Source organism: Haliotis asinina, chromosome 11 (assembly GCF_037392515.1).
Source record: "Haliotis asinina isolate JCU_RB_2024 chromosome 11, JCU_Hal_asi_v2, whole genome shotgun sequence".
Lineage (NCBI taxonomy): Eukaryota > Metazoa > Mollusca > Gastropoda > Lepetellida > Haliotidae > Haliotis > Haliotis asinina.
Window position 1 is genome coordinate 43906708 of NC_090290.1, and position 10703 is coordinate 43917410.

The window sequence follows — 10703 nt, forward strand, 5'->3', positions numbered from 1 at the left end:
AATATTGTGCATTTCCACCATGTAAATAGTAAGATTCGGGTAAAGCATTCTAAATATCCGGGCCTTGAGTTTGAAATGTCTCGCTTTGCATGCTAAGTACACTGTCGTCAGCCTCCTCATTGTTCTCGGTGGCCTTGGTTTGGTACCTCCTGATCTCTTGGCGCTGGTCGGGAGAGTGCCCTGAGCTGATGATGAGCCTTACCAATCTAACTGTACAAGGATCACCCGATCCGTATCTATTGCATTTTCATCTTTATCTGTAAACATAATATATTGTTACACTATACATCAACCTGCCGTTGGAGGACAGTGCAACAACTGACAAACAGCACAAATTATATTTAAACCAGTTTGAAACCTAAATTAGTATTCCAAGGCACAATTTAATTTCGGACGACAAATCGACAGTAATCAAAAGCCAGATCACCATATGGGGAACAGTGGGTACTTACAGTACTTGTAATTCCACGGTTCCCTAACTGGATTTACATCAGCTCCCCAGCTGCAAGCAGTTGTATGCAATTTTAGACAATTACGATTCTCAAATATACTCCGACTACAAACGTTATAGAGATACCATACACTGAATGATGGGGGGTCTTATAAATCATCTCAAGACGACAATAATTTTACACCACTACAAACATGCAGCCACACAGTTGCACATTTAACACTACCAATATTAAAAAGCAGCACAATTTGCAAATATGTTGGACATAATTATCTTGTTAAAATTCTTTGAAAAACCAACGAGGACGTACGTTGAGGTCATTATGGATGCAACTTTTGCAATGATTATCCTTTGTGATAGAAAATAATAATAACAGCTATCTTATGCATGGGATCAGAAAAAGCGTCATCGATTTGAGTATTGCTCTAGCAGCCGCAAATGTTTCCAATGATTCTAACAGGGTTTTATAACCAGCAGAGGACTGTGTCTTATTATAACTTTATATACCTTTATGATTTCGATTAAAAGTTGATACTAGTGACCCAAATCATGAAAAGATTATCAACTGTTTATATTTGGTACGTGTATTAATACATTTATTTACTATTGTTTGGAAAAAAATATTAGATGGTGCTCATAGGCTAGGCTGACCTGAATTATCCTGCTGTTATCAGTCGTATTTGTTTAAAGAACTTGTTGTATTTGTCATGTACATTTGTATTCTGAAATACCATGCAGACAACCATGTTACGTGGTAACTATTTCGGTTTTAGAAAAAATAAGAGAAGAAAATTTAGTATGGCCGTAGATACAATTTGGTTAAATCCCTGTAATCATTACACTTTGCAAACTTGTATCTAGTCTTGAAATATGTAGCAGTATTGTGAGTTATGTGTACTAAATATATATATTGGCCGTAGTCCAAGTTATGTGAATGCAGACTAGTAGAGTGGGCGAAAAATACCGACAAAATGTTATAATGGTGGCAGATTAGACATCGTAGCTGGCTTCCTAATCACACTTTTATACACAAACGACTAATTCTTAAATGTCCTATTTTTTCTAATGGTATTCCTAGCAAAAACATGCTGTCTTGTGACCTTATATCTACGTGTTGCTGTTTAGTGTTACAGCCCTATGACAGAGGTATGTAAACCATCAAATATGGATCAGATTTCACATGAATGATGCCACTGAAATTCATAATTAAAATGCTTTTACATGCCATTAAAGAGGTCACTGAGCACGGACTCCTGGTCCATCTTGTCCTAGTCTCTTACTCGGAGAACCAGTTGGATAATTTCACGTGTCTGTCTATCCCCTCTAGCCATCGCTGCAGTTTCCTAGAAAATGATGAATTGATGATTTTGTTTTCCAACATATTGTAACGACGTAAAAGGTTAAATGGATAGGGAAATCTTTTTAAAAAAGTAGAACGTATTTTTGATAATCGTACAGAGGATGAATGAGTGATTATTGAAAACAGAAACTGATTAACAGAGTAACATGGAAATGGATTTCAGGGAAATAATAACGTTACTCACTAATCACTAATAAAATTACACACACAACTGGACGTTGAATCTGTTACAGGGTGGAGACAACCATGACTCATGAGCAATGGCGCAGTCAACTGGATTATCTCATCACGCTTCTTGGATATAGTGTTGGGTCAGGAGCTTTCATCAGGTTCCCTTTCTTCTGTATGCGCAACGGAGGAGGTAGGCCTAAATAAAAAAACTTATATCACCCACGTATCTGAGAGGGAATAGACAAAAACCAAACTCATAAAGCACCGTGGTCGATCAGATGTCTTCAACTCTTTCAATGTTTGTTAAGGATAATCAAGGGCATTTCGTTATCACATCGAGAAGAGAATTTACCATGTTGCCTTGCACGACTTTCAAACTTTGAACACTACTGGTGGAAGCCACTTCATAATGCCCATGTGAATTGGGAGAAATAGATCCCCAATTTTGAACTTGTTGAAAGTACTGGATAAAGGTAACAATGAGGATGCACAAATGCCACCCAGCTGATTGTATACTTGCATGCTGAAAATGGGTCAGTTATAATACTGCTAATTCCGTATGGTCTTAATAATTCTCACAACAGAAAGCCACAAAATATGTAAATAACTGAGACCAAACCAACCACTGAGCAGTTCTTCGCAATCCATCATCTGTATCTTCCAAGATATTAACAGAAGCGGCGTTAAAAGATTTCCCTAAAAGCTTATTTGTCTGTTGTCAAGGAGCTTACCTGATACCGTTCATGTTCTTCACAATCATTGGAACCACCCCCTGTGTGTTTCTGGAGATGACAATCGGACAATTCTCTCACAGTGGACCTATAAAAGTCTGGAATATGTGTCCTGCTTTCAAAGGTAACCATTTCTTCATGCCCTTCTGGCAACAGGGAAATATGCCATACATAATAGGGAGCCAAACCAATAGCTTCTGACTAACATGGCCGAAGGGGGACATAATTGTTTGAGATTTATATTTTCGGTATGGCTTTAGTTATGTATAGGCATAAGAGATCTGGCTCCGGGAACATAAACACATACATCAACCCATGAGCCCCGATGGACCTGTGAACAACGTATTCACCTTGCCGAACACCTCAATTTTAATGCTGAACTGTTTGAAGCTTGGGTATTGGATCGTACACTTCAGCCGACCTATGTGAAGCAAACAATTTGTTGCTTGCGTCTTGCTGTTTTTCACGCAGGTATTGTGTAATTCCCGCGGCGTAATTCCCCTTTTTAACATTCACGTGGACTACATTCGAAAGTTTTGACAAATTTTTTTTATTGAAATGCGAGAGACACTTTTCTTAGCAATGGCTACATTTTGCAGAAGATACGAGACAAACAGATTTAGAGTTATCTCCCTGTTATGAATATGCATTCGCAAAATCATCGGCACGTTCCGTACATCTTGCATGATTCAACGTTATTCGAGATAAAGGAGTACTACCACAATGTACCGAATGAGTTGCCATTGGCAGCGGGGTACATTCCAGTGTACCTCGCTTGTGAGGGCGGGGGGATGGGGAGGGGGTCGAAAATAATAGAAGAGCTCTTAACAATCAGAAAACGATATTTATTTGTGAGGTAAGATAAAAGATCATATTACTGTCCAATGATTAAAGACAGAAGATGATAATCATACACTGTAACTTAAAGAAGAGAAAGGATGAAATTAGTCGGAAATCTGTTTCTTTTCTCTTTGTACTCCAGTTAACCATAACACGTGTATGAAACGTGCCTTCACTTTGACCTACTTTTTGTAATTGTGTATTAAATTGTATTCACTAACATCACGAAGTGTAAACCATTTAGTATGTGTCTCATCATGCAATACATAATGAAAAATAAGTTGTTGAGCCCCCTCTACGGACATGAACAGATTTTAAGCTAAACCAAAACCCTCTGGATTTGTGTCAGTTCATGAAGGATTTTAAGAAAGAAAGATATCATTAGTACTAAGTGTTTGATGAATTATATCCTAGGCCTAATTTAAGGAAAGTCATGAAAATTTCATGAATGAAAACCTGAAGATCGTCGATGTGCATGTCCTGCGCTACCGTTAGCATTCGGCATTCACAAACTTTCCTTTTCGCACAAAGACAAAATGTAAGGACAATAGATAAAAACGCATCAAACGAAGAGACGTAAAATCAGACGTCACTCTCGATACTATTCTATGTCTTTCTACCATTGCATGTATAGGCATATGCGGTGTGGTGGTGATGTGGATATTCGTGAGCTACTTCAACGTCACCTTCACATGGTTTACATACTACTTCTACTACTCGTTCTCACACAGCCTGCCCTGGGACCACTGTGACAACGCATGGAACACCTAGACATGCACTCACGACAAGATTACATCACCTGACACAGCGTTAAATACAACAGGAGACGCCATTAACGGTACAACCGGCAGGATGACAGCTGCTGAAGAATTTTGGAAGTATGATTATGAATGGCTTTTCGTTGCTCTTTTTCAATCATATAATAACTTCCTTGCACTATGTTGAAACATCTAGCCTCAAATGTTTTGACCATATACATGTACATTACAATCTTGTGATTGAGTAGCCTCGCGCTTAAAGCGTTCGATTGACCCGGGTTGGTGTCCCATTGCGTGAAGCTTCAGACACTGCTGGAAAACAGCTGAGAGCGGTGTACATTCGACATTAAACCAGAGAGTGTTTCCGTTTTCAGAATCCAGATGCTCGGGGAAGGCGAGGGTCTGCAAAATCTAGGAGGTCTAAGATGGCATCTTGTTGGATGTCTCGTCGTCACCACAGTGATCACATTTCTTTGGATATTTCGAGGAATAAAAGTATCAGGGAAGGTAAACTGCATAATCCCACGCATAATTCTCTGGTCAAGACTGAAACTTGGTGGAAAATTTATTAACCTCATAGCAATATTAACAATATGTTTTTGTTTCACGAAGAATTGTTACAAATACAATTCACAATACAATATATAATACGATGCGTCTGTCGGTTTGAACTTTGCAATATTAAATGAGTTGGAGATTTGTCATGCATTAAACACTCGGTGACCTAGAAGTTAAATGTTGAAGGAGTTCACCAATAACGGAATACTGCTGGACGCAGTTTAAAGATGCGCTGTCTTTTCTTTTGTGAAATCTATAGGAGATAATTGGCGTAAATATATGTGTGAGATCAAAGTTCCAAGTTCGTTAATGGTTAAGATTCCGTGGTGCCCTAAGGTCAGACTACTCTCTTGATTGTAAATTATTGAAGTCTTGTTTCGGTCACTTTCACCATTTAGATACGTTTGGAATCAAATTGTAGAACAAATGGAATAACACAGACACCCGTTTAGTAAACTGTCTTTGTTTTCCCTGTAATAGAGAATTAATGAGCATCTCACTTGATCATACAAATACAATCATTCTAATACTTCCGATGACCTCTTCAGAGCCGTTGCCTGGGTTATTATATGATTGTAATTTAGGGAATCCTTTGCCCATGTGACAACCTATCCTTTATAGACCCGTGAAGGTCCCGTGGAGGGAATAGGCCTTCAGCAACCCATGCCATAAAAGGCGACTATGCTTGTCGTAAGAGGCTACTAACGGAATCGGGTGGTCAGGCTCGCTGCTCATGCTCTTGATCACTGGATTGTCTGGTGCAGACTCCATTATTTACAGACCGCCACTATACAGATGAAATATTGCTGAGTGTGGCGTAAAACTAAACTCACACACTCACTCATTTTTCAAATAAATAGGATTATTTTGTCTTTTACCCTTTATGTCCAGATCTTCGAGGCTGATTATTCTCTTCCGATGATCCTTGAGTCCCCCTTCACTCACTCGCTCACTGATTTCTTTCTGACAGTCTACATCACTGTAGTTCTCCCTTACATACTCATCGTTGTCTTCCTCATCCGGGCGTGTCAACTTCCGGGATCAGTAAGAGGAATATACTACTATAATATCTATCCCAAGTTTGAGGACCTCACAGATCCACAAGTAAGATAATAGTCATTTACTCACTTAGAGTTATGTTTCGTTGTTTTTCTTTTAATGTTAGTGTGTGGTTGTGGTAGTGGTGGTGGTATGTGTGTGGAGAAAGAGATTAGGCTTACAGAAACGAATTATAAAAATGCCAATTCAAATTATAAAGTTTAAAAATAACGCTTTGAAAAAATCATCCCAAATCGAATTTCAAACGATTCACTAATTTTCCTCCAGCGCAAAGGAAAAAGGTGGTTTCACCAGCTGTGCTGCGCTGCGCCCATAGCGCATGTGCAGTGATTAGGTACGCGCATCTTGGACCAGGACGGCGACTCGTACAAACACAGTGATGCGTGCAAGGATTATCGCTATGGCCGAAGTTGGATAACAGATGTTTCTGGTGATTACAAACATGATGGGTCTACAGCAATAATTATACACTGGTCCCATACATGCACATTAAAACTTCGAATGTAATGGGACTTATATACACTGTTAGCGGAACAATTATCAAGTCATTGTAATTTTTGTGATAAGTAGCGCTCCTCCTGACAACATACATAAATGATATACTTTCAGATCTGGATTCAGTCGTGTAACGTGGCCCTGTTTTCCATGGGTATAGCCATGGGGTGTATCATCACTTTGTCTGGACACAGCCGAAAGGATAACAACTGCTTCAGGTATATTTTATGTCTATCACCAACTCCACTACCTTTACTCGTCAAAGATAAAATCTGGAACACGCACTTTCTATTCAATGCACCCACAGTTTGAATTTTGTAATTAGCACAACGTGCATATTAAAGCACAGCTAGTGGTGCTTATCGACAAAGTATTAGCAAGTGGCATTATTTCAGCCACATTGTGCCTAAAAAAGCAATAGATTTATAATAATTAAAATAAATCATACAAAACACCTCCCAACGATGGACAATAAAACAACTGGATTATCACAAATATATAAATCTAATAACTAAATCTAGCATAGAGGCTGATACGATATAAAAACTGGCTATTATCTCCAACAACTGAAGGTACAGTACCTTATTAGGGACGAGAAAGAATGAAACAAATACTCTTCTATACCGACTGGCTTCTGTGATGAAACCTTGACTATGTCATGATTATATTAGATATGAAACAACAAGATGAGACAATTTACTGTCCAGTGCCCCGTTCCTCGGTTGTATTGTGACGACTGTCGTAAGTCTATGTTAAAGTATGGGAGTTACGACCATCGTAGCGTCACGATCGCTTTGAGGAACGGGACACATGCCAGTAACACCAGAACACTGACACACAGAATACTCGAGGTAACATCTGTAACAAATGTTTTCACCAGTATTGTTATAATGTGTTATTCATCAGCCACGTACTGTTTCTTCAAGGGATGCCATAATCATTTGTCTGGTCGATTCTCTCACCAACGTGTTCTTCGGATTCGCATTCTTCGGTATCGTTGGTCACGTGGCCTTTAAACGTGGGGTAACTTTGGATACCTTCCAGTCATCTGGTAAGATGATGACTAGCAAAATTGTCCAACAGTTCTTGGGTGGGTCATATCCTTTTCGACATTCATCCCACTAGTGGCTGTTTTTATCTGGACGACCTACAACACTCCAGGGGCAAACGTGAAGGAAGTAAACATACACTTAACATAAAGACAAAACTTGTGTGTGTGTATAACTTAAAAATGATACCGATTAGATTCGAGTAAAGATACTGTGAATCATGGCGTTGACATGTAACATGGCGTCGTAGTCCTGTCAAAACCTCGTAAGTCGGCATTTTGCCACACTTCACTCTAGATAAAAAAAATTACATTTATGTTGTAACAATGCATTTTCTGTCAAACTCTCATAACAGTCCTCCAGAAGATTTTCCTGAAATGACCTTTTTTCAAAAGCACCTGTCTTATTGGACCCCAACCTCACAAGTTTCAGCAACCACCATTTTGTGAAGACGTGTTTCAATACTGTTTACATTACTACAGTTGTATTGTGCTCGAAACACGACCTAATTTATGACATTCATAAAATGATGACTTGTGAAATAAACATGAAACCACAAGTTTTGACTTAGAACTGAAGAATCTGGGTAACTGATATTGTATGTTTTTATCACCTCTAGGATATAACATTTGATCCTTGATATTCGTGTTGTATCTCATACTCAAAACTGCTATCCCATTATTGTAGAAATTCCGGTATATAAACTGTTTCTAGAATCCAACATTCACTCAATGACTGAGCTGTAAGTCATGTGCAGAGCATGAAGCTACAGCCATGAGTCGACTAGTAATTGTAGATTAGTATCGCAATAAAAACACTGCATCCTTCAGGCCTGAAAAGACCAATGACTTATATGTGTCGGTCACAAAGCAGGCAGAGTATCTAAATACGTATTTCAATTCATGTGAAGCGCAGGGGAAAAGCAAGAACAGAAATGCATTTTGACAAACGGAATGAAATCAAAGGGGACGTTCTCACAATGAATCTACATGAAGTATTGACAACTCCATCACTGGCATTGTAGTATAAAAGCAAGTTTACCTGTGACAACTTTAACATTTTTTATCTTGCTTCACATGACATCATGTTATACGTCTTGCATGAAGGTCGTGGGGAACTGGTTGTTCCTCTGTTTTCCTCCTGCATCACAGACTAGACCAAAAGAATAGTTTCTGCAGGTGACACAGTCATTCGATGCAGTGACTGCTATGCATATGTACGTGTTGGTGTGTTCTGAACATAAATTCAAAATCAGCAAATCAGCTGAGCAACGTTGAGCTCCGTGAGTCTTGGGATTGGTGATCGTGTTTGGCAGCTCGACCCCCGAGAGTATCTAGTACGTCAGTCCTGTCCCACAATGAAACATGTTATAATGATAATCTGTTCTGAGTTTGTTCGAAATTGCCTGTGTTCACCCAGCAGAAAATGGGTACCTGATGGGTAAAGGTCATATGACTATAACCTTCTACCGCCTAAGAGGCAGCTAGGGTTATCTGGGGTAATAATGTTCTACTGTTTGTACTTTTAATGTCTCATTATTATTATTCATATCAAAATAGAAATGCAACTCTGGTCAACGCATTGTTGAGTCTAGCATCTGAGAAGCAAATGACGAGTGAGTCACTGAGTTGAGATTTTAAGTCAAGCAGCTGATTGTCACCCAGAAGTGCTTTGAAGAAGTCAGTTCACAATGTCATCGAGCGAGTTATGCGGCATAGGTCTGCCTATACCCCAGCTGATCACGTTGATGTTCTTAAAATGTCAGTGATAGCAAGCCCTGTGAAGTCAAGTTGGTTATGCACGACCATGTCGAAGAACCCTCTCCTTGTTTGACTTATACCTCTATTAGCAGAAACAGTAACATATCTGTCACTGACATAAAACAAGGGATGCCGAATCATACTGATGAGTAGAAGAGACACATTTCTTATTACCGACATTTTGTTTGAAATAGTGACAAACTGTATGCTTTTATGCTGATAATGTTCATAATTCAGAATGTAGCCCTGGAAGAGGGAACTTGTTTTTGTGTTTACAAATCGAACCACACAGGAGTTTCATGTGTGTGTGTTCATTTAACGGGTTGTCAGAAACGATATAATTATGAGAGACTTATTGTTGAAATATGGTGACTGAACCATATGACCTAACGGTTCATTCCTATTTGTTCTATCAGTCATCAGCATAGACGTCTGTATAGACGTACAGGTTTTGCTAAGATTTAAGTCGCCAGAGTTGATACAGAACATGTTACAATTTGATCCATCCTTCATATTTAAGTTACAAAGGTTTTGTAACAATGTTTGCTCTATGTAAGGAGTTGGGCTGTACATCAGCACAGGTCAGGGACCCGTTGTGTTAGACATATTTAGAGACGATACTGTAACTGAGATGGATTTGTAATGAATATGGCCTACTACAGTCAATAATGATGGATAATGGGCCAGTTCAGTATTTTCTTACACCGATGGAGTTTGTCCTGCAAATAAGCAATTTATCTTTTTTCTTGATTAACGTTGTATTTTATAATTGAATAATGGCTCTGGCACCACATCGCCTCTTCTTCCTGTTAACGTGTTATTTGACTACATTTTAGTGAAACTAACTGTTTTTCAAAATACCCTATTCAAGAATAAACTTCATGCAAAACCTGTTATTTTTCATTCCGGCCAAAACCCGAAATTAGTTGGCAAACATGATTCGTTTCACTGCAAATAATGATGCAAAGTTAAGGTTGAAATCTCATCGGGTTACGTTTGCGCTTAAAAGAATGAAATGGGTTATTTTTCGAATATCTGATAGCTTTGTACAAGTCAGATACGTGGTTTTGACAGGACTATCACGATAGGTGGACTGATATATTGCAACATGCTGCTTTTCTAAATAGCCGTTGAGCATCTAAAGAAGCGGTGGAATAGTCCAGTGCTTAAAGCGTTCGCACGTCAAGGTGAAAGCCCGGTCTCGAATCCCCACATGTGTACAGAGTGCGGAGCCCATTTCTGCTGTCCACCGCAGGGGTATAGCTGGGCTATTTCTAAAACCGGCGTAAAAGCATATTCACTCACTCCCTACTACACTAAAGTATATGTCAAGCAAGATATTTCATCAATATTGTATCAGTAATAACAACTGTTACTTACATTTCATTTTTATATTAATATTTCATATTTTTATACGGACGTGTTAAATGTCTATCACATTCATACATTTCAGAAACTGAAGAGATCTCTC

The 10703-nt window shown here is 38.8% G+C and overlaps 1 pseudogene; it reads left to right on the forward strand.

The window, feature by feature from the left end:
• The first annotated feature begins 2057 nt into the window (after positions 1 to 2057).
• LOC137256557 (sodium- and chloride-dependent creatine transporter 1-like) lies at positions 2058 to 10703 on the forward strand (annotated as a pseudogene).